This window comes from Panulirus ornatus, chromosome 14 (assembly GCF_036320965.1).
Source record: "Panulirus ornatus isolate Po-2019 chromosome 14, ASM3632096v1, whole genome shotgun sequence".
NCBI classification, from domain to species: Eukaryota; Metazoa; Arthropoda; class Malacostraca; order Decapoda; family Palinuridae; genus Panulirus; species Panulirus ornatus.
The window spans coordinates 20249818-20274062 of NC_092237.1; positions in this window are offsets into that span (position 1 = coordinate 20249818).

Consider the following 24245-nt stretch of genomic DNA (forward strand, 5'->3'; position numbering starts at 1 on the left):
TATGTAAGTAGGAGAGATGGCCAGAGAGCGTTATTGGATTACGTGTTAATTGACAGGCGCGCGAAAGAGAGACTTTTGGATGTTAATGTGCTGAGAGGTGCAACTGGAGGGATGTCTGATCATTATCTTGTGGAGGCTAAGGTGAAGATATGTATGGGTTTTCAGAAAAAAAGAGTGAATGTTGGGGTGAAGAGGGTGGTGAGAGTAAGTGAGCTTGGGAAGGAGACTTGTGTGAGGAAGTACCAGGAGAGACTGAGTATAGAATGGAAAAAGGTGAGAACAATAGAAGTAAGGGGAGTGGGGGAGGAATGGGATGTATTTAGGGAATCAGTGATGGATTGCGCAAAAGATGCTTGTGGCATGAGAAGAGTGGGAGGTGGGTTGATTAGAAAGGGTAGTGAGTGGTGGGATGAAGAAGTAAGAGTATTAGTGAAAGAGAAGAGACAGGCATTTGGACGATTTTTGCAGGGAAAAAATGCAACTGAGTGGGAGACGTATAAAAGAAAGAGACAGGAGGTCAAGAGAAAGGAGCAAGAGGTGAAAAAAAGGGCAAATGAGAGTTGGGGTGAGAGAGTATCATTAAATTTTAGGGAGAATAAAAAGATGTTCTGGAAGGAGGTAAATAAAGTGCGTAAGACAAGGGAGCAAATGGGAACTTCAGTGAAGGGCGCAAATGGGGAGGTGATAACAAGTAGTGGTGATGTGAGAAGGAGATGGAGTGAGTATTTTGAAGGTTTGTTGAATGTGTTTGATGATAGAGTGGCAGATATAGGGTGTTTTGGTCGAGGTGGTGTGCAAAGTGAGAGGGTTAGGGAAAATGATTTGGTAAACAGAGAAGAGGTAGTAAAAGCTTTGCGGAAGATGAAGGCCGGCAAGCAGCAGGTTTGGATGGTATTGCAGTGGAATTTATCAAAAAAAGGGGTGACTGTATTGTTGACTGGTTGGTAAGGTTATTTAATGTATGTATGACTCACGGTGAGGTGCCTGAGGATTGGCGGAATGCGTGCATAGTGCCATTGTACAAAGGCAAAGGGGATAAGAGTGAGTGCTCAAATTACAGAGGTATAAGTTTGTTGAGTATTCCTGGTAAATTATATGGGAGGGTATTGATTGAGAGGGTGAAGGCATATATATATATATATATATATATATATATATATATATATATATATATATATATATATATATATATATTTTTTTTTTTTTTTTTTTTTTTTTTTTTTTTTTATACTTTGTCGCTGTCTCCCGCGTTTGCGAGGTAGCGCAAGGAAACAGACGAAAGAAATGGCCCACCCCCCCCCCCCCCATACACATGTACATACACACGTCCACACACGCAAATATACATACCTACACAGCTTTCCATGGTTTACCCCAGACGCTTCACATGCCTTGCTTCAATCCACTGACAGCACGTCAACCCCTGTATACCACATGACTCCAATTCACTCTATTTCTTGCCCTCCTTTCACCCTCCTGCATGTTCAGGCCCCGATCACACAAAATCTTTTTCACTCCATCTTTCCACCTCCAATTTGGTCTCCCTCTTCTCCTCGTTCCCTCCACCTCCGACACATATATCCTCTTGGTCAATCTCTCCTCACTCATTCTCTCCATGTGCCCAAACCATTTCAAAACACCCTCTTCTGCTCTCTCAACCACGCTCTTTTTATTTCCACACATCTCTCTTACCCTTACGTTACTTACTCGATCAAACCACCTCACACCACACATTGTCCTCAAACATCTCATTTCCAGCACATCCATCCTCCTGCGCACATCTCTATCCATAGCCCACGCCTCGCAACCATACAACATTGTTGGAACCACTATTCCTTCAAACATACCCATTTTTGCTTTCCGAGATAATGTTCTCGACTTCCACACATTCTTCAAGGCTCCCAGAATTTTCGCCCCCTCCCCCACCCTATGATCCACTTCCGCTTCCATGGTTCCATCCGCTGCCAGATCCACTCCCAGATATCTAAAACACTTCACTTCCTCCAGTTTTTCTCCATTCAAACTCACCTCCCAATTGACTTGACCCTCACCCCTACTGTACCTAATAACCTTGCTCTTATTCACATTTACTCTCAACTTTCTTCTTCCACACACTTTACCAAACTCAGTCACCAGCTTCTGCAGTTTCTCACATGAATCAGCCACCAGCGCTGTATCATCAGCGAACAACAACTGACTCACTTCCCAAGCTCTCTCATCCCCAACAGACTTCATACTTGCCCCTCTTTCCAGGACTCTTGCATTTACCTCCCTTACAACCCCATCCATAAACAAATTAAACAACCATGGAGACATCACACACCCCTGCCGCAAACCTACATTCACTGAGAACCAATCACTTTCCTCTCTTCCTACACGTACACATGCCTTACATCCTCGATAAAAACTTTTCACTGCTTCTAACAACTTGCCTCCCACACCATATATTCTTAATACCTTCCACAGAGCATCTCTATCAACTCTATCATATGCCTTCTCCAGATCCATAAATGCTACATACAAATCCATTTGCTTTTCTAAGTATTTCTCACATACATTCTTCAAAGCAAACACCTGATCCACACATCCTCTACCACTTCTGAAACCACACTGCTCTTCCCCAATCTGATGCTTTGTACATGCCTTCACCCTCTCAATCAATACCCTTCCATACAATTTACCAGGAATACTCAACAAACTTATACCTCTGTAATTTGAGCACTCACTCTTATCCCCTTTGCCTTTGTACAATGGCACTATGCACGCATTCCGCCAATCCTCAGGCACCTCACCATGAGTCATACATACATTAAATAACCTTACCAACCAGTCAATAATACAGTCACCCCCTTTTTTTTAATAAATTCCACTGCAATACCATCCAAACCTGCTGCCTTGCCGGCCTTCATCTTCCGCAAAGCTTTTACTACCTCTTCTCTGTTTACCAAATCATTTTCCCTAACCCCCTCACTTTGCACACCACCTCGACCAAAACACCCTATATCTGCCACTCTATCATCAAACACATTCAACAAACCTTCAAAATACTCACTCCATCTCCTTCTCACATCCCCACTACTTGTTATCACCTCCCCATTTGCGCCCTTCACTGAAGTTCCCATTTGCTCCCTTGTCTTACGCACTTTATTTACCTCCTTCCAGAACATGTTTTTATTCTCTCTAAAATTTAATGATACTCTCTCACGCCAACTCTCATTTGCCCTCTTTTTCACCTCTTGCACCTTTTTCTTGACCTCCTGTCTCTTTCTTTTATACATCTCCCACTCAATTGCATTTTTTCCCTGCAAAAAATCGTCCAAATGCCTCTCTCTTCTCTTTCACTAATAATCTTACTTCTTCATCCCACCACTCACTACCCTTTCTAATCAACCCACCTCCCACTCTTCTCATGCCACAAGCATCTTTTGCGCAATCCATCATTGATTCCCTAAATACATCCCATTCCTCCCCCATTCCCCTTATATATATATATACTGACATTTTATCTCCTAAGATTGGTGAAGTGAATAGATTATTATACGAGCGACTAATGATGATGATTACCATATATGATGAAAATCATGATAGTTAAAGACAGAAGTTATGATTAATGAAAAACTCTAGATTCAGTGTATTTCACTGTAACGTCATTCAACATAACTACTCTAGTGAGGGTTTCTTATTTCTCTCCAGTAATCTCAACATTTATGTACAAAAAGATCAACTCCGTAAGATTCAACGGAGTTTAGATAAAGTATTTGCATATTTATACCACATCCTTTGACGCCTTATTATTCTTAGTCAATCCCCTGCTGTTTTAAAAGAAAGTGTAATAATTGTCTTTCCAACGTAGTCGAAGATGATAACTAATTAGAGGAAAACGTTACTTACTGAGTGATTCAAATAGGAATTTCACCGAGTTGTTATTTGTCTTAAACAGCGTTCAGGACGCTTGACATCTGACATAACTCACCTCCTGAAGGTGCAGTCGGCGCTGGTATGATAATGCGATGATCGACACAACCACCAGAGTCCGACAATCTCACCAGATCCTCCCGTTAAACACTTGTGTTGGATGATAACCAAGACGATGCCTTTTAACCCCACACTCTCCAGAACCACACAGGTTATTGAAGGTTTTATTACTATCAACTTTAACTAAAACATCGGCTTTTCTATTTCGTTCCAATCCTTCATTTCGGTTAATAAAAGCCTTTGACAAAAAATAGAATTCTCCTTTCAAAAGTATATACTGATGGAAAACTTTACCTTCCAGTATTCACCAATATTTTCCCCCGCGAGGTTTAGCCAATATTGTGGGCCACACCAGCTCTCTCTCTCCCTGAGGAGACCAATATCGCCATGAGACCACATAATGCCTCGCCAATATAACTTTACTCGGGAGGCAACGCGCCATAAAGACACCTCTCAATGCACTGAAAAGTTTGGCAAAAAGTCAAGCGATCCAGAAAAAAGTTCTCTCATCGTCTCTGCACATCTCCAGCTTCGTGAATTTGGAGACAATCTTATTTTTTGGGAAGGAAAATTGGACCGCAAATCACCGCCTCGAGGAACGCTTGAAAGCTATTAACACATCCTCCTTACGAACCCGTTCCAGTTACATTCATCCACCGTACATTTCCACTTTTATTCTTATATCTCAGAACCATGTATCCAATTACTACTTCTACAACCTTTGAAAGACTTTCTCTGAACACCTGAGACACCTTCCCGTAAAATAAACTGGTCATGTTTTTAAAACTTGAGAATCAGGGTGAAAAGCAAATCAGTCATTCAAACTCGGCGATTTCAGTGAGTTGCCGAACCCATGTTGAGACGTCACACCAGAGTCGTACACTTCGTCTACTACTCCGCCCAGCCAGTGATGACGGTATAAGGACAAACGAAATCTAAGAACGTTGTCATCAAGGACGTATATCAACTTTCGTATACCGTTACTTGCTTCGCTTTTGATGAACGTTAAAGTACAAAACTGCGAACTAAGAGATTATGATTTGGTAATCTCAGGTGCATTTTATCTTTTTTTTTTTCCTAAAAAGTATCGGATGATCTATACTTAAGCAGATATAAGAATTAGATCGCAGATACACACAGATACTTTGTAAGTTACAAGGAGTCTAAAAAATGGAAGCATAGCTAAGACATGGTCCATGTGTAGCGCTGAAAAGCTCCGTACTGTTTCTATCAGTCTTTCATAACTTGCACACACCTGAAACATTTCTTCATCATACTCAGTTCATTTAAAATATTTCCTTCACCTCCTCTGCCATCCATAGGAAGCACCAGTTCGGGATCCGATTAAGTTTATATCTGACTTTCACACGAAAGCTACGTCAATTACGTCAGACGAAAGCCACGTCAACTACGTTAGACCAAAGCTACCTCAACGACGTAGTAGTTTTATTTATAACTGTAAAAGAACCATAACAAGAGAGATTTTTCTATCTTAGCACGAACCGTGAATGGGTTTTCCTCCGTCCTTTCATAAATAAGGTCCAGTATGGGTTCCCATACTGAGCTTAGTGGAAGAAGCGAGCCCACTCACAATGTCGCCAAAGACGATCCAAAATTCTAGGTATTCATCTTGTGACCCTTATACTGTGTAAGGTATACAGTCACTGGTAATATTTGATATTCAAAGCCAGTTCGTTACTTATACTCATTTCTCGATTTTTCAATATGCCATTGTGCATTACAAACTTACAGTAACATTACAGAGTAATTCTTTTATATCTATTTGAATTAAAAAGAAATCTTCCCACCCACCACCGTCCCACGGATCACCATACATAACCAGCCATAAATTAAAGTAAATGGTACCACAGTGTAGCTCCCAACACAGAGTCAGAGAAGTACATTTACAATACAACGTGAAAGCTATGAATGTTGATGTCCCAGGGGAGGTACGACGAAGGGAGCGCATTCTATAAAGATGGACCGAGGCCTGTTGCAGGGACACATTTTGTGGCGCGGGAGGGTGTATTTTGTGGCCCAGGAGGGTGTATTTTGATGCCCAAGAGGGTGTATTTTGGGGCCCAGGAGAGTGTATATTTTGGCCTGGGAGGGTGTATTTTGTGACCCAAGAGGGTGTGTTTTGTGGCCTGGGAGGGTGTATTTTGAGGTAGGAGCCGGCCACCATGAGTGTCGTGCTGGATGCTGGTGTTAAGGGGAAGCAAGAGACCCTCAACCCTCAGCACATCCACCAGGACAAGAGGAACCAAATGTCTGTCATCCGTGGAGTTGGAGTAACGAAATACCAAGAACTTTATCACCTCAGCCCAGGATGATGACAAAGTGAACACCATATAGTTAAAGAAGTCTTGTGACAGGGAGGAAGAAGTCCAATACAGAGGGAACTTGTAGGAAACAGGACAACAGTAGAAGATGGTAATGCTTTAGAAATAGCGATGTAGAGGAAGATGATGAGAAGTTCAGAGGAAATGTGTGACAATGATGATGATGTATTTTGTCTCATGCGGAGCTGAAGATCTAGAGTCCAGAACAAGCAAAGGTGAGTTGTTAGCTTCAGTTGAAGTACATAAGGTACATAACAGGTGTCCTTCTTGCAAAACTCTTATAATCAGAAACTCGACTATAAGAAGTGGAACCTTCCCACGATATCAGGATATACTAATGTCGAGAAACATCCAACAATGGGACTTCATAAGGAAATGGTCATTTTAAGAGAATTCAAGAATCTATAAGTTAAGCTGCATCTGGGGACAGTTGTAAACATTCTGCCTAATCATTTAATAAGAAGAACCCTGACTCCTGACTTAATGTATACAAAGACAAGCACGTATTGATACACACACACACACACACACACACACACACACACACACACACACAGACACACACACACACACACACACACACACACACACACACACACACACACAGGTAACCATACTGAGGTGAACCTAGTTAAGGTTCGAGGCCATAGATTTGTTCATTATATAAGAGAGAAGAGTAACGGATAACTTGATCACATCTTTAACTTTTAAAGCAAGAATCATAATGTCACTAGTAACCAATTTTACTAAAAGATGTAGTGATTGAAAAACCAGAAGCCATTATGATGATTAATCAAAAAAACTCGTTTGAAAATATGTAAAGGAGGACTTTTCACTACGAGAGTTGTGGATGACTGGACTCATCTGAAAAACGAAACTGTGAATATAGACTGCATAAAAAACTTAAAAACTGTGTGACAACAAAAAATTCAGAACATGGGACCCCACGAATGCAGAACTCAGGCAGATAATTACACAAATACACACACATATAAACACATATTGTTTACATACAAAGCCCCTGGTCATGGAATTAATCCTCCAATTCACCGTGTCTGTATACACTGCCATTTATGGTCCACTGTCCTCTGGAAGAGCGACTGTCCTGTCCCTGGTGGCAGTCCACACAATATCAGGCACATTACTACACCTTTGCTTTCAGTATCTTTATATCATCTAAAGAAGAAAATGTATGGACATCCTCACTCTTCTTCAGATGACAGAGAGTGGTAGGAAGACCAAGGAAGTGTCTCCAGGTGTACCCCAGCACCACCTGACACGTCAGGCAACCGCTCGACCAAACTATCAGTCCAGGGACGACCAGTCATGGCTGCCATACCTTGCACCTACTGAACCATAGCACCGACCCAAGAGCAACCAGTCATAGACGTCCTACCAAACATCAATGCAACCAAAGTATCTGTCAAGGCATAATCAACTAGAGCTGCCACAGTCCCGGACGGAGCCAACTACAGCTACCGCCATCTATCAAATCAACTATACTATCACCCAAGCCACAACCAAAGTACAGCCCCACCAAATACCGATTCAGCCAAGCCATCAAAAATACAATCAACCATCACAACCACCGAGTCAACCAGTCAGTTCATGATCTAAGACGCAGCTGAGCACAGCTGCCAAACATACCCCAGATCACCCAAGCTAATCACCCCAACGCAGCCAACCAGCTCGACCATTTCATGCGTCTACCGCGGGAGACGAGTGGGCAAAGGTACAAGACTGACCTGGAACGTGGGAGCGAACAGAGCTTGTGGGTGAGGCACGGGGAAGAAAAAGGGAGTATGAGTATATAAATAGGAGGGAAAAAATAAAGTAGGTACTTTCATGAACAAGGGGAATGGGGGGAGGAATAGGATGTATTTAGGGAAGCAGCGATGGCTTGCGCAAAAGATGCTTGTGGCATAAGAAGCGTGGGAGGTGGGCAGATTAGAAAGGGTAGTGAGTGTTGGGATGAACAAGTAAGATTATTAGTGAAAGAGAAGAGAGAGGCATTTGGACGATTTTTGCAGGAAAAAAGGCAAATGACTGGGAAATGTATAAAAGAAAGAGGCAGTAGGTCAAGAGAAAGGTGCAAGAGGTTAAATGGGGTGAGAGGGTATCATTAGATTTTAGGGAGGATAAAAAGATGTTTTAGAAGGAGGTAAATGAAGTGCGTAAGACAAGGGAACAAATGGGAACTTCAGTGAAGGGGGCTAATGGGGAGGTGATAACAAGTAGTGGTGATGTGAGAAGGAGATGGAGTGAGATTTTGAAGGTTTCTTGAATGTGTTTGATGATAGAGTAGCAGATATACGGTGTTTTGGTCGAGGTGGTGTGCAAAGTGAGAGGGTTAGGGAGAATGATTTGGTAAACACAGAAGAGGTAATAAAAGCTTTGCGGAATATGAAAGCCGGCAAGGAAGCGGGTTTGGATGGTATTGCAGTGGAATTTATCAAAAAAGGGGGTGACTGTATTGTTGACTGGTTGGTAAGGTTATTTGATGTATGTATGACTCATGGTGAGGTGCCTGAGGGTTGGCGGAATACTTGAATAGTGCCATTGTACAAAGGCAAAGGGGATTAGAGTGAGTGCTCAAATTACAGAGGTATAAGTTTGTTGAGTATTCCTGGGAAATTATATTTGAGGGTATTGATTGAGAGGGTGAGGGCATGTACAGAGCATCAGACTGGGGAAGAGCAGTGTGGTTTCAGAAGTGGTAGAGGATGTGTGGATCAGATGTTTGCTTTGAAGTATGGATGTGATGAATACTTAGAAAAGCAAATGGGTTTGTATGTAGCATTTATGGATCTGGAGAAGGCATATGATAGAGTTGATAGATATGCTTTGTGGAAGATATTAAGAATATATGGTGTGGGAGGCAAGTTGTTAGAAGTAGTGAAAAGTTTTTATCGAGGATGTAAGGCATGTGTACGCGTAGGAAGAGAGGAAAGTGATTGGTTCTTAGTGAATGTAGGTTTGTGGCAAGGGTGTGTGATGTCTCCTTGGTTGTTTAATTTGTTTATGGATGGGGTTGTTAGGGAGGTGAATGCAAGAGTTTTGGAAAGAGGTGCAAGTATGAAGTCTGTTGTGGATGAGAGAGCTTGGGATGTGAGTCAGTTGTTGTTCGCTGATGATACAGCACTGGTGGCTGATTCGTGTGAGAAATTGCAGAAGCTGGTGACTGAGCTTGGTAAAGTGTGTGAAAGAAGAAAGCTGAGAGTAAATGTGAATAAGAGCAAGGTTATTAGGTACAGTAGGGTTGAGGAACAAGTCAATTGGGAGGTAAGTTTGAATGGAGAAAAACTGGAGGAAGTGAAGTGTTTTAGATATCTGGGAGTGGATTTGGCAGCGGTTGGAGCCATGGAAGCGGAAGTGAATCATAGGGTGGGGGAGGGGGCGAAAGTTCTGAGAGCGTTGAAGAATGTGTGGAAGTCGAGAACATTATCTCGGAAAGCAAAAATAGGTATGTTTGAAGGAATAGTGGTTCCAACAATGTTATATGGTTGCGAGGCGTGAGCTATAGATAGGGTTGTGCGGAGGAGGGTGGATGTGCTGGAAATGAGATGTTTGAGGACAATATGTGGTGTGAGATGGTTTGATCGAGTAAGTAATGAAAGGGTAAGAGAGATGTGTGGTAATAAAAAGAATGTGGTTGAAAGAGCAGAAGAGGGTGTTTTGAAATGGTTTGGGCACATGGAGAGAATGAGTGAGGGAAGATTGACAAATAGGATATATGTGTCAGAGGTGGAGGGAACGAGGAGAAGTGGGAGACCAAATTGGAGTGGAAAGATGGAGTGAAAAAGATTTTGAGTGATCGAGGCCTGAACATGCAGGAAGGTGAAAGGTATGCAAGGAATAGAGTGAATTGGAACGATATGGTATACCGGGGTCGACGTGTTGTCAGTGGATTGAACCAGGGCATGTGAAGCGTCTGGGGTAAACAATGGAAGTTCTGTGGGGCCTGGATGTGGAAAGGGAGCTGTGGTTTCGGTGCATTATTACATGACAGCTAGAGAGTGAGTGTGAACGAATGTGGCCTTTGTTGTCTTTTCCTAGCGCTACTTCGCGCACATGAGGGAGGAGGGGTTCTTATTTCATGTGTGGCGGGGTGGCGATGGAAATGAATAAAGGTAGACATTATGAATTATGTACATGTGTATATATATGTATATGTCTGTGTGTGTATATATATGTATACGTTGAGATGTATAGGTATGAATATGTGCTGTTTGTGGACGCGTATGTATATACATGTTTATAAGGGTGGGTTGGGCCATTCTTTCGTCTGTTTCATTGCGCTACGTCGCTAACGCGGGAGACAGCGACAAAGCAAAATAAATAAATAAAAAGAAATATACAAATCCATTTGCTTTTCTAAGTATTTCTCACATACATTCTTCAAAGCAAACACCTGATCCACACATCCTCTACCACTTCTGAAACCGCACTGCTCTTCCCCAATCTGATGCTCTGTACATGCCTTCACCCTCTCAATCAATACCCTCCCATATAATTTACCAGGAATACTCAACAAACTTATACCTCTGTAATTTGAGCACTCACTCTTATCCCCTTTGCCTTTGTACAATGGCACTATGCACGCATTCCGCCAATCCTCAGGCACCTCACCATGAGTCATACATACATTAAATAACCTTACCAACCAGTCAACAATACAGTCACCCCGTTTTTTAATAAATTCCACTGCAATACCATCCAAACCTGCTGCCTTGCCGGCTTTCATCTTCCGCAAAGCTTTTACTACCTCTTCTCTGTTTACCAAATCATTTTCCCTAACCCTCTCACTTTGCACACCACCTCGACCAAAACACCCTATATCTGCCACTCTGTCATCAGACACATTCAACAAACCTTCAAAATACTCATTCCATCTCCTTCTCACATCACCACTACTTGTTATCACCTCCCCATTTACGCCCTTCACTGAAGTTCCCATTTGCTCCCTTGTCTTACGCACCCTATTTACCTCCTTCCAGAACATCTTTTTACTTAGAAAAGCAAATGGATTTGTATGTAGCATTTATGGATCTGGAGAAGGCATATGATAGAGTTGATAGAGATGCTCTGTGGAAGGTATTAAGAATATATGGTGTGGGAGGCAAGTTGTTAGAAGCAGTGAAAAGTTTTTATCGAGGATGTAAGGCATGTGTACGTGTAGGAAGAGAGGAAAGTGATTGGTTCTCAGTGAATGTAGGTTTGCGGCAGGGGTGTGTGATGTCTCCATGGTTGTTTAATTTGTTTATGGATGGGGTTGTTAGGGAGGTGAATGCAAGAGTCCTGGAAAGAGGGGCAAGTATGAAGTCTGTTGGGGATGAGAGAGCCTGGGAAGTGAGTCAGTTGTTGTTCGCTGATGATACAGCGCTGGTGGCTGATTCATGTGAGAAACTGCAGAAGCTGGTGACTGAGTTTGGTAAAGTGTGTGGAAGAAGAAAGTTAAGAGTAAATGTGAATAAGAGCAAGGTTATTAGGTACAGTAGGGTTGAGGGTCAAGTCAATTGGGAGGTAAGTTTGAATGGAGAAAAACTGGAGGAAGTGAAGTGTTTTAGATATCTGGGAGTGGATCTGTCAGCGGATGGAACCATGGAAGCGGAAGTGGATCATAGGGTGGGGGAGGGGGCGAAATTTTGGGAGCCTTGAAAAATGTGTGGAAGTCGAGAACATTATCTCGGAAAGCAAAAATGGGTATGTTTGAAGGAATAGTGGTTCCAACAATGTTGTATGGTTGCGAGGCGTGGGCTATGGATAGAGTTGTGCGCAGGAGGATGGATGTGCTGGAAATGAGATGTTTGAGGACAATGTGTGGTGTGAGGTGGTTTGATCGAGTAAGTAACGTAAGGGTAAGAGAGATGTGTGGAAATAAAAAGAGCGTGGTTGAGAGAGCAGAAGAGGGTGTTTTGAAATGGTTTGGGCACATGGAGAGAATGAGTGAGGAAAGATTGACCAAGAGGATATATGTGTCGGAGGTGGAGGGAACGAGGAGAAGAGGGAGACCAAATTGGAGGTGGAAAGATGGAGTGAAAAAGATTTTGTGTGATCGGGGCCTGAACATGCAGGAGGGTGTAAGGAGGGCAAGGAATAGAGTGAATTGGAGCGATGTGGTATACAGGGGTTGACGTGCTGTCAGTGGAGTGAATCAAGGCATGTGAGGCGTCTGGGGTGGACCATGGAAAGCTGTGTAGGTATGTATACACGTGTGTGGACATGTGTATGTACATGTGTATGGGGGGGGGGGGGGGGTTGGGCCATTTCTTTCGTCTGTTTCCTTGCGCTACCTCGCAGACGCGGGAGACAGCGACAAAGTATAAAAAAAAAAAAAAAAAAAAAAAAAAGAAATATATATATATATATATATATATATATATATATATATATATATATATATATATATATATATATATATATATATATATAGATGAAGGTTGAGTGAGTTAAACAGAATTGGATGTTGAAGGATATGAGTAATGAATTCCTGTAAAATATAATGGAGGAAAATAACGCCAGAAGTTAAAGTGGGAGGGAGGAGAGATGCCAGAGAGAGTCTGAATAGATCTAGTTCTCACCCGAGGATTCCATCGATCACGACTCTTCAAAATATAACAATGGTTGAGTCTCCAAACGGCCGTAATTGTATGTGTGCTGGTGGTGGAGGAAGCCTGGCTGTGTTGGTGCACAAGATACTGTAGCCGTGGGAGAGGAAGGTGACTGTGGTTCTCCTGCTGTGGTGGAGGGACTGTGGCTCTCCTGTTGTAGTGGAAGGAATGTGGTTGTGCTGGTGCAGTGGACGGACTCTGATTGTGCTGGTGTGGTGGAGGGACTGTGGCTGTATCAGTGTGTGGAGGGACTGCGGTTCTCCTGTTGTGGTGGAAGGAATGCGGCTGTGCTGATGCTGCGGACGGACTATGGTTGTGCTGGTGTGGTGGAGGGACTCTGGTTGTGCTGGTGCGGTGGAGGGGCTGTGGTTATGCCGGTGTAGTGGCGGGACTATGATCGAAAGGACTGAACGTTCCCTAGCGAAAGGTGGACTGTGGTTGGTTTAGTACAATGAAAAAAAATTAGTTGTACATTGATATGGGTAATTCCAAACTTTTACACATAGAGTTATTCTCTGAAGACGAGGATGAACGTACCTGCCACCCAACAAAACAGGATACCTCATTTGGTAAATCGAAGGGCTGCCACATCCTCCCTCAGCATCACCACACACTCTCACCCTGGCCACTACACCCTGTCTCATCACCACCGCTTCCTCCCTCCCTGGCTACCACACCCTCCTTCACAACTAACACTTCCTCCTTCCCTCCCTCCCTAGCCACCACAAACCTCTTTCACCACAACAACACCTTCTTCCCGTGGTCACCATACCTTGAATGGAGAAATGGCATTATTCAGTGGTATAACCGCTCTCTCCCTCCATTTACCTTCTTCATACCTCGTATACTGCCAGCACCTCCCTCCCGCTCAACAGTAGAGTATTTTCCCGAAGAATGTATAACCCAAGCAGCCAGCAGATTCTATCCTTCCAAGGATACAGATGATTTCTTAGCAGCTGTGTAGTGGGTTAGTCCTCAAGCGCCTGGCAGTTTCTTCGACGTGCCATCAGACAGGAGACAGACAGACAAGACCGTCTTTTACTGAATATGAATAAAAGACAAATTAATGCTGAAATAGTACAAAAGAACCACAAAAGTTGATAACTACTAGATCATGATCAAAATGAGTCACTGCAGTTTGAATTAGATAAAACCCAAATATATATAATCAAAGTTGATAATAAGATTGAAAAAGCTGCAATAACAACTTAACTGAAAGAAGATTACACAGCATTTTAGTCTTACTGTAGTACGTTTAACTTTGGTATCAAGATGATGAATAAGATCCTGACCAGGTAGTCACTGTACACCAAGACGTACACACACCATACCCACCGTCACCAGTCACGAGGCTATCCTCCGCTTGTGTCGCCTGGGGGTATGAATATCATATACGATGCTGGAGCACCTGGCGCTACGGAATATCTCTCACAGCAATTCTGAATTATCCTTGCTTCCCCAAGGAGAAAAGTACGTTAAGATCCGATATCTAGTCCAGGTTACCGAGGGTCCTAACTAAAATTATTCTTAATCTTCGGAACATATTCATATGCACCAAAATATCTTGGATTTTGTTCAAAGCTTCCTTGAATAATTTGGTTCTGATCAAACGTTCGAAGCCTTCAAGGATAATCAAGATAAAATCCATATGGAGACGAACGATATGTTGCTGGTCTTGGAGACGGTATTCTAGGCAATTTAACGTGTGATGGTGTCCTTACCGTTTCAGAATTTTGCTCCTTGGACATAAGCCTGAGGAAGTGGCAAGCTCTAAGGATGCTGAACCAGTCCGAAACTCTACCACAGGAAGATTTGCTAAGTGAACAAAACTAACAAATCTAGAGTTTCGGACAGCTGGACTTCTATACCAGAACAATCTCATCTTACACATCAACCAAGCAATTAAATCTATAACAACGTTTCCACTGCCATTAGCCTAAAGAAAAAGGAAATGATACTAGAAATGAACTCAAACTTTCCATTACAAAAATATCTTTATATTTCGGCGTTACTTTCATTAACTTAGTGCACCTTCAGTGTCGCTGGCTGAATACTGAATTTTACGTATAACACAAGTCTGTACCCAAGACCTTTTGCATACAAACATGAAAGCTCTCGGTAAGAAAGCAAGATCATGGATATACTGTTGGTTTAGAAGTCTTTTGTATCCCCTGTACACTGGTCCACAGTTGCCTTGTACAGTTCACTGACATTCCATTTCATCTGCTAACCGTTTGTATAAAGACTGAAGAGCCAGTTATCTATATCATGATCTGCTTTATCATGTGATGTCCGTTCATCAGTGAAAGTGGCAATTTCAAAAGCTCAAGTAACCAATCCAGCAAAAAGCTTAAATCTGGAGTTTAATGTATTTTTCTCTGTCCAGATACTGTTTATATCAGTTCTCCAGGTCTCAAGCATCCTGCTTCACTGACACGTTCCAAGTTGTCTGAGGTCCCTCTGTTGTCATTGTCCTTGGTGGTCCGGCAGGTGGCAAGTGTCTGTCACTGGGTTCATTTATGTAGATATTCCACAATATGAGATTCATCACACCCCTTCTTGCCCTTACTCAGTTCACCTTGTCTTGTTTCTACTATAGTTACTTCTTCTTTCTCTCCCTCTCCTTCATCTTACCCATTCACCTCACCACTTCACCTCACTCCTCCGCTTGCTCTCGCCTTAGCCCACCAATTCCACCTTGGTATTCTCTCGCATATCCATATCCTCCATCTGTCCTCCTCACCGAAGTCTGGAGGATCGTTGTACCGCCGTTTACTCCCAGACGTATTTGTGTCACTGATTTAGTGAAAATCCAACGATACAAGCAAGAGAAAAGAGAGGAAGATTAAGAGTGCAGCTATCATATATATCCACCCGGTATCCATATGTGGCTCACAATATGTCACGCTCTGTCCACATCGCTGCTCCACTCATCTGGGTCCCCAACCTTTGCTGTCAGCACTGACGTTGTCAGCTCTGTAAGTGTAAACAATTCCCTCAATCCGTAGAGTCACCACTCCCTCTATAGCATGAGTCATTATCTTCCAGTCTTGTTTTACATACTGGTCAAATACCGAGGGTCACACTATTATCTAATATCACGCTAACATAAAACGAACGTTCCTAACGCCGCCAGTATTCTATAAGCCTAGATATTTCCCCTTTCGTGGTGACCATTACAGTGTATATCATAAGTCCTTCTCATTCTAAGTAGGAAATATACTGTATCACCGAAGATATACTGCATGAACTTAAGTATTTCACTTAGACAAAATCAAGAACTGCAGTCTTAACACTACCATGATTTCCAACATAATCTATGAATAAGAGTGATGAGAAAGATTGCTTGATTGATCTAAGAATAATCAGTCACTTACATATGAATATAAGTCTATTCATTTTCCAAACCAATGACCCTGAACTGGTAGCTTCCGCCAAACTATGTTTTCCATAGTATCATGACACAGTAAAGCGACAATAACCATCCACAGCATAACACAGCGTCAACATCATAGTAAATTTAAGCATTATGCTTTATTTCTTGTGTTCTCTAACACCTAAGACCTTTCCTCCACAAGGCTCCAGCCAGAACCACCAGACAGAACCATATCAGCTTTAATGAAAGTTTAAACACAGACTGGGAGGCCCGGAAATATATTCACCTGAACATGAGGCCTGTTCAGCCATTTACAGTATCCATAAAGTCTTGAAGTTTATGATATGACTCTCCTGGAGAACTGTTTACTTCTTTGCATTAGAAAGAGATTTACTGCTGCTGACATGAACCACATCGAACGCTTCGGGTCCTGCCAAGGCTTTTGTCACACTGACAGCTACCTAGGGAGGAGGAGAGGTGCCAGAAAGATGTTATATATATTTCAAAATATATACCAACTGGCCAGCCATATATCTAGGTAGGGACACAACCTACTGGCCAGCCATATATCTAGGTAGGGACACAACCTACTGGCCAGCCATATATCTAGGTAGGGACACAACCTACTGGCCAGCCATATATCTAGGTAGGGACACAACCTACTGGCCAGCCATATATCTAGGTAGGGACACAACCTACTGGCCAGCCATATATCTAGGTAGGGAGACAACCTACTGGCCAGCCATATATCTGGGTAGGGAGACAAGAGGTAATAGCAGCACCACAGAACCTGCCACACACACATAGATCGTCTTGCCAGAACTAGTGCGTCCAGGAACACCAGACTAAGGCGGATCGACCGCCATGTTTACTGCCCCAGCTCCCGAATGCATCTCTAGGCAATGAGGCAGCGGCGTCCACGACCACCTACCTCAGTAAACCATGTGCTGGGTTGTCCTCCTCACTACATCTCCAGAACTATCTTCTGGTCGTAGTGGTGTTTGCCTAGCAAGACATTTTCCCTCATTCTAGAAACAGTGCAGGTATTTACGATATTTTCCTAGGTAGTTAGGTAATAGTCTTCCTGTCTCATCCCTCCTGCAGGATACGTAATAGTGTTATGGTCTTAGTGTTATAGACAGGACGATATAGTGGTGTTCAACCCTCTCTCAACCGCTGGGTTGGTGCTCATGACACTAAAGGAACATAATTTCTGTTGGCAGCTGGTAAGAACCATCATCAGCTGGTGTGACACAACAGGTGATGGCAACACATCGATGATTCACTAAACATTCCCCAGATGGTACTGACAAACACAGTCTCATCATAAAAGTGGAAGACACCTCAACTTTGCAGAACTGGATGTGGGTCTGAAACACAGAATCATAATTTACCCATGATAATCTGTGTTCACTCAGGCAGGAGGCCTGATTGTGCAATGCAGCATATCATTCGCCTCTAACGTATTCATGGATATCATTAACCATAGTTTGTTCAGAATCACATTATATACAGACTATCTATGTAAAAAATAACTTCGGATGCATATCTCCATTTAGATACTTCTTTTCAGAATGGAGGTAGCATGTATGTGACCATATCTATTTATCAGTATATCATATTCATATATATATATATATATATATATATATATATATATATATATATATATATATATATATATTTTTTTTTTTTATGCTTTGTCGCTGTCTCCCGCGTTTGCGAGGTAGCGCAAGGAAACAGACGAAAGAAATGGCCCAACCCACCCCCATACACATGTATATACATACGTCCACACACGCAAATATACATACCTACACAGCTTTCCATGGTTTACCCCAGACGCTTCACCACTGACAGCACGTCAACCCCGGTATACCACATCGCTCCAATTCACTCTATTCCTTGCCCTCCTTTCACCCTCCTGCATGCTCAGGCCCCGATCACACAAAATCTTTTTCACTCCATCTTTCCACCTCCAATTTGGTCTCCCTCTTCTCCTCGTTCCCTCCACCTCCGAAACATATATTCTCTTGGTCAATCTTTCCTCACTCATTCCCTCCATGTGCCCGAACCATTTCAAAACACCCTCTTCTGCTCTCTCAACCACGCTCTTTTTATTTCCACACATCTCTCTTACCCTTACGTTACTTACTCGATCAAACCACCTCACACCACACATTGTCCTCAAACATCTCATTTCCAGCACATCCATCCTCCTGCGCACAACTCTATCCATAGCCCACGCCTCGCAACCATACAACATTGTTGGAACCACTATTCCTTCAAACATACCCATTTTTGCTTTCCGAGATAATGTTCTCGACTTCCACACATTCTTCAAGGCTCCCAGAATTTTCGCCCCCTCCCCCACCCTATGATCCACTTCCGCTTCCATGGTTCCATCCGCTGCCAGATCCACTCCCAGATATCTAAAACACTTCACTTCCTCCAGTTTTTCTCCATTCAAACTCACCTCCCAATTGACTTGACCCTCAACCCTACTGTACCTAATAACCTTGCTCTTATTCACATTTACTCTTAACTTTCTTCTTTCACACACTTTACCAAACTCAGTCACCAGCTTCTGCAGTTTCTCACATGAATCAGCCACCAGCGCTGTATCATCTGTAATTTTTTTTTTTTTTTTTTGCTTTGTCGCTGTCTCCCGCGTTTGTGAGGTAGCGCAAGGAAACAGAGGAAAGAAATGGCCCAACCCACCCCCATACACATGCCTTGATTCAATCCACTGACAGCACGTCAACCCCGGTATACCACATCGCTCCAATTCACTCTATTCTTTGCCCTCCTTTCACCCTCCTGCATGTTCAGGCCCCGATCACTCAAAATCTTTTTCACTCCATCTTTCCACCCCCAATTTGGTCTCCCTCTTCTCCTCGTTCCCTCCACCTCCGACACATATATCCTCTTGGTCAATCTTTCCTCACTCATTCTCTCCATGTGACCAAACCATTTCAAAACACCCTCTTCTGCTCTCTCAACCACACTCTTTTTATTTCCATACATCTCTCTTACCCTTACATTACTTACTCGACCAAACCACCTCACACCACACATTGTCCTCAAACATCTCATTTCCAGCACATCCACCCTCCTGCGCACAACTCTATCCATAGCCCACGCCTCGCAACCATACAACATTGTTGGAACCACTATTCCTTCAAACATACCCATTTTTGCTTTCCGAGATAATGTTCTCGACTTCCAAACATTCTTCAAGGCTCCCAGAATTTTCGCCCCCTCCCCCACCGTATGATTCACTTCCGCTTTCAAGGTTCCATCCGCTGCCAGATCCACTCCCAGAGGGAACGAGGAGAAGTGGGAGACCAAATTGGAGGTGGAAAGATGGAGTGAAAAAGATTTTGAGTGATCGGGGCCTGAACATGCAGGAGGGTGAAAGGCGTGCAAGGAATAGAGTGAATTGGAACGATGTGGTATACCGGGGTCGACGTGCTGTCAATGGATTGAACCAGGGCATGTGAAGCGTCTGGGGTAAACCATGGAAAGTTGTGTGGGGTCTGGATGTGGAAAGGGAGCTGTGGTTTCGGTGCATTATTACATGACAGCTAGAGACTGAGTGTGAACGAATGGGGCCTTTGTTGTCTTTTCCTAGCTCTACCTCGCACACATGAGAGGGAAGGGGGGTTGTTATTCCATGTGTGGCGAGGTGGCAATGGGAATAAATAAAGGCAGATAGTATGAATTATGTGCATGTGTATATATGCCTATGTCTGTTTGTATATATATGTGTACATTGAGATGTATAGGTATGTATATTTGCGTGTGTGGACGTGTATGTATATACATGTGTACGTGGGTGGGTTGGACCATTCTTTTGTCTGTTTCCTTGCGCTACCTCGCTAACGCGGGAGACAGCGACAAAGCAAAATAAATAACACAAATATATGTATATATATATATATATATATATATATATATATATATATATATATATATATATATATCATAGAACATACAAAGCTCCAACAGCCAGGATCGAACCTGGGACCCCTTGTGCAAGAGGCAGGCATGCTAACCGCTAGGCTAAGGAACTGTATAATAGGAAACAACTATTCGAAATACTAAGTACTCGAATACCCTTCGTCTCACAATGGTGAGCAACGGGGTCTATCGGTTGTTTCCGAACAGAACACATAGCCAGCTGATAGCGTTTTACCGAACCTGACTGTACAACGCGGAGTTATATGAATACGAATAAAGTGTATATGAACGCGCACCTTCATAGAACATACAAAGCTCCAACAGCCAGGATCGAACCTGGGACCCCTTGTGCAAGAGGCAGGCATGCTAACCGCTAGGCTAAGGAACTGTATAATAGGAAACAACTATTCGAAATACTATGTACTCGAATACCCTTCGTCTCTCAATGGTGAGCAACGGGGTCTATCGGTTGTTTCCGAACAGAACACATAGCCAGCTGATAGCGTTTTACCGAACCTGACTGTACAACGCGGAGTTATATGAATACGAATAAAGTGTATATGAACGCGCACCTTCATAGAACATACAAAGCTCCAACAGCCAGGATCGAACCTGGGACCCCTTGTGCAAGAGGCAGGCAAAGCTTTGCGGAAGATGAAAGCCGGCAAGGCAGCAGGTTTGGATGGTATTGCAGTGGAATTTATTAAAAAAGGGGGTGACTGTATTGTTGACTGGTTGGTAAGGTTATTTATTGTGTGTATGACTCATGGTGAGGTGCCTGAGGATTGGCGGAATGCGTGCATAGTGCCTTTGTACAAAGGCAAAGGGGATGAGAGTGAGTGCTCAAATTACAGAGGTATAAGTTTGTTGAGTATTCCTGGTAAATTATATGGGAGGGTATTGATTGAGAGGGTGAAGGCATGTACAGAGTATCAGATTGGGGAAGAGCAGTGTGGTTTCAGAAGTGGTAGAGGATGTGTGGATCAGGTGTTTGCTTTGAAGAATGTATGTGAGAAATACTTAGAAAAGTAAATGGATTTGTATGTAGCATTTATGGATCTGGAGAAGGCATATGTATGTGAGAAATACTTAGAAAAGCAAATGGATTTGTATGTAGCATTTATGGATCTGGAGAAGGCATATGACACGGGAGACAGCGACAAAGCAAAATAAAAAATAATAATATATATATATATATATATATATATATATATATATATATATATATATATATATATATATATATTTTGAAGGTTTGTTGAATGTGTTTGATGATAGAGTGGCAGATATAGGGTGTTTTGGTCGAGGTGGTGTGCAAAGTGAGAGGGTTAGGGAAAATGATTTGGTAAACAGAGAAGAGGTAGTGAAAGCTTTGCGGAAGATGAAAGCCGGCAAGGCAGCAGGTTTGGATGGTATTGCAGTGGAATTTATTTAAAAAGGGGGTGACTGTATTGTTGACTGGTTGGTAAGGTTATTTAATGTATGTATGACTCATGGTGAGGTGCCTGAGGATTGGCGGAATGCGTGCATAGTGCCATTGTACAAAGGCAAAGGGGATAAGAGTGAGTGCTCAAATTACAGAGGTATAAGTTTGTTGAGTATTCCTGGTAAATTATATGGGAGGGTATTGATTGAGAGGGTGAAGGCATGTACAGAGCATCAGATTGGGGAAGAGTAGTGTGGTTTCAGAAGTGGTAGAGGATCTGTGGATCAGGTGTTTGCTTTGAAGAATGTATGTGAGAAACACTTAGAAAAGCAAATGGATTTGTATGTAGCATTTATGGATCTGGAGAAGGCATATGATAGAGTTGATAGAGATGCTCTGTGGAAGGTATTAAGAATATATGGTGTGGGAGGAAAGTTGTTAGAAGCAGTGAAAAGTTTTTATCGAGGATATAAGGCATGTGTACGTGTAGGAAGAGAGGAAAGTGATTGGTTCTCAGTGAATGTAGGTTTGCGGCAGGGGTGTGTGATGTCTCCATGGTTGTTTAATTTGTTTATGGATGGGGTTGTTAGGGAGGTAAATGCAAGAGTTTTGGAAAGAGGGGCAAGTATGAAGTCTGTTGGGGATGAGAGAGCTTGGGAAGTGAGTCAGTTGTTGTTCGCTGATGATACAGCGCTGGTGGCTAATTCATGTGAGAAACTGCAGAAGCTGGTGACTGAGTTTGGAAAAGTGTGTGGAAGAAGAAAGTTAAGAGTAAATGTGAATAAGAGCAAGGTTATTAGGTACAGTAGGGTTGAGGGTCAAGTCAATTGGGAGGTGAGTTTGAATGGAGAAAAACTGGAGGAAGTGAAGTGTTTTAGATATCTGGGAGTGGATCTGGCAGCGGATGGAACCATGGAAGCGGAAGTGGATCATAGGGTGGGGGAGGGGGCGAAAATCCTGGGGGCCTTGAAGAATGTGTGGAAGTCGAGAACATTATCTCGGAAAGCAAAAATGGGTATGTTTGAAGGAATAGTGGTTCCAACAATGTTGTATGGTTGCGAGGCGTGGGCTATGGATAGAGTTGTGCGCAGGAGGATGGATGTGCTGGAAATGAGATGTTTGAGGACAATGTGTGGTGTGAGGTGGTTTGATCGAGTGAGTAACGTAAGGGTAAGAGAGATGTGTGGTAATAAAAAGAGCGTGGTTGAGAGAGCAGAAGAGGGTGTTTTGAAGTGGTTTGGGCACATGGAGAGGATGAGTGAGGAGAGATTGACCAAGAAGATATATGTGTCGGAGGTGGAGGGAACAAGGAGAAGAGGGAGACCAAATTGGAGGTGGAAGGATGGAGTGAAAAGGATTTTGTGTGATCGGGGTCTGAACATGCAGGAGGGTGAAAGGAGGGCAAGGAATAGAGTGAATTGGAGCGGTGTGGTATACCGGGGTTGACGTGCTGTCAGTGGATTGAATCGGGGCATGTGAAGCGTCTGGGGTAAACCATGGAAAGCTGTGTAGGTATGTATATTTGCGTGTGTGGACGTATGTATATACATGTGTATGGGGGGGGGGGGTTGGGCCATTTCTTTCGTCTGTTTCCTTGCGCTACCTCGCAAACGCGGGAGACAGCGACAAAGTATAATAAAAAAAATAAAAATAAAATATATATATATATATATATATATATATATATATATATATATATATATATATATATATATATATATATATATATATATCTGGTTTAAGAAGAGATATATACATAAATTTACGTATGTAAGTAGGAGATATGGACAAAAAGCGTTATTGGATTATGTTAATTGATAGGCGCGCGAAAGAGAGACTTTTGGATGTTAATGTGCTGAGAGGTGCAACTGGAGGGATGTGCGATCATTATCTTGTGAAGGCGAAGGTGAAGAATTGTAGAGGTTTTCAGAAAAGAAGAGAGAAGCTTGGGTTTAAGAGAGTGGTGAGAGTAAGTGAGCTTGGGAAGGAGACTTGTGTGAGGAAGTGCCAGGAGAGACTGAGTGCAGAATGGAAAAAGGTGAGAGCAAAGGGCTTGAGGGGAGTGGGGAAAGAATGGGATGTATGTAGGGAAGCAGGGATGGCTTGCGCAAAAGATGCTTGTGGCATGAGAAGTGTGGGAGTTTGGCAGATTAGACGGGTGGGATGAAGAAGTAAGATTACTAGTGAAAGAGAAGACTCAGACATTTGGACGATATTTGCGGGGAAATAGTGCAAATGACTGGGAGATGTATAAAAGAAAGAGGAAGGAGGGCAAGTGAAAGGTGGAAGAAGTGAAAAAGAGGGCGAATGAGAGTTGGGGTGAGAGAGTATCATTAAATTTCTGGGAGGATAAAAAGATGTTTTGGAAGGAGGTAAATAAAGTGCGTAAGTCAAGAGAACAAATGGGAACATCGGTGAAGCGGGCTAATGGGGAGGTGATAACAAGTAGTGGTGATGTGAGAAGGAGATGGAATTAGTATTTTGAAAGCTTGTTGAATGTGTTAGGTGATAGAGTGGCAGATATAGGGTGTTTTGGTCGAGGCGGTGTTCCA